Here is a 2,048-nt window from a genome sequence, read left to right as displayed (position 1 = left end):
CCAAGCAAACTCCTGCCTCCTCCCCTTGCTGACCATCTCAGCTATAGAGGTACATCCACTCGCTGTCATGTGCCCTTTGAAAGCACACACAGATAGGGCAGGATTATCTCAGTCTACAGAGAGCTGCTGGCCAGGCATTCTCCTTCAGTGAAGCCAGGTGGAGCACTGGTGTGTTTCTCATTAGCTCCTATTATCCTTGCTATTGTAGTGTTTCCAGTGCTAAAGCACAGCCGAGAGACAGCTGAACTGCCCCTGCAATTGTTTGTTTGTTAAGAGGATTTGCTCTGTGGCAGGATATTTCCAAGTCACATGCAGAGGAGGGGGTATCCTGGTAACGGTGCCATCCTCCGAGCCACTCGTGTGCCCTGGTTCTCCCACTGCCTCAGAACAATCCAGCCGGTTTCATCCCCACGACAAGTAAACTGCAGATTGTGTTTCCTTCTGACTCTCAGAGATAAGGTGTGAGACAATTGAGCTATACAAAGCCATTCTGCCGATAAACTGATCCTTTGGTTCCAAACCTACTGTCGCTGCTGCTCCTTTCAGCGGAACTCAGAGCAGAGCAGGCAGGAGCACAGATCTGTGGCAGCCTGTCCAGCTGCCAGACAGTAGGGGAAGGCCATTGTGCACCCCTCCTCTGACACCTTTACCCACGGCTCCAGCACTTTTGGTCCTTCCCTTTGCTCCCAGTGACAATTCTGTGGCTGTAACTGCAACCCATAGGAGTGATTTTCTCTTGACCCAGCCTCTCTCAAAGCTCTCTGACCAGATCCAGAAGTCCTTACTCAGCATCTACTTCCTCCAAATGGGATTAGCTTGAGTCAGCCTCAGCCATATCTCAAGATCTGTTGATGCTAATTTCCCCCATGCAGGTGCTTAGAGCAGAGAGGGAACCAACGGGAAGATGGACAGTCAGGGCTTTTGTCTGATCAAGCATCAGTAAAAATCTGAGAAGGGCCTTCAGAATCTGGCCTACCATGGTTAGAGAGCTGCACAAACACTGTGACAAAATTAACGCATTAGCCAGGCTGCTTTAGAGTTCAGCCCCTTTTTGTCTCTGTCTCTTCAAGCCAGACAGGGGTCACCAGTAGAATATTTGAAAGAGGCTGTCATGATGCAAAGCACCCACATCTCCATCCCCATTCATGGCTCAGAAGAAGGTTGAGAAAGATAATTATCCTTGCTGACTCTGTGCTCTGTAGCCACAACATTCTTCTACAGATGCATTGGATGATACTTGTCTACGGATGCACAAAGCAGTGAGAACTCCAGGTTGCTCCTATAGCTATGTGCCTTCACATTACAGCTACCAGACACCCCTGCTCCGTGTGCGTGACTCACAGTCTGCCATGGGCACCTGGGCTCACTCTGGTGATAGAAGCAAGCTTATGGCACCAATTCCAAAAAAGTAGGTCAGGCTGAGCCACTGGTTATACTGGGAGCATGATTGAGCTGCCTGCAAAATCTCGGTGGCTGGAGATGGGATCCAGGCTTTGTTTTTTACCATCCTGTTGGATGGCAGTGATTCTGTCTGAGGAAAAGCATGCGCTAAACTTGCTGTGCACTGCTGGAGGAGGGAAGAATGCATACAAGGAACACAGTTCTACCCACAGCAGGTAAGGAACAGTGCCAGCATCGTACTATCAGTTGCAGATGATGGGTGGTGGGCAAAATTCCTACCACTTTCTAGATTAGTAAAACACCTCCGCTGGGATCAACAGCAGACTGATAGAAAACACAGCCCACAGAAGCAGTCACTGACAGATGGTGTGTTTTGAACTACTATTAATCTAGACAACCTTTTGCGATGTTCAAAGAGTTTGTCCAGGAATATAAAAGCTCCTCAAAATGCCTGGATGGAAGGAGCAGTCTCGGCAGCATCCGCGTCTCTCTTTGTCTTCCCCACCGAGCATCTCCCGGCAGAACAAACCCAGGAGGAGAAGGCGCCTCGGGGACAGAGGCAGCGGGGCTGGCCGGCCGCCGGGGAGGCGGGTGCCGAGCACGGAGCCCCGGAATACCAGACCCCCGGGGCGTTGCTCCTGCGGGAA

This window comes from Corvus brachyrhynchos, unplaced genomic scaffold, assembly GCF_000691975.1.
Source record: "Corvus brachyrhynchos isolate BGI_N302 unplaced genomic scaffold, ASM69197v1 scaffold864, whole genome shotgun sequence".
Lineage (NCBI taxonomy): Eukaryota > Metazoa > Chordata > Aves > Passeriformes > Corvidae > Corvus > Corvus brachyrhynchos.
This window is presented reverse-complemented; position numbering follows the sequence as displayed.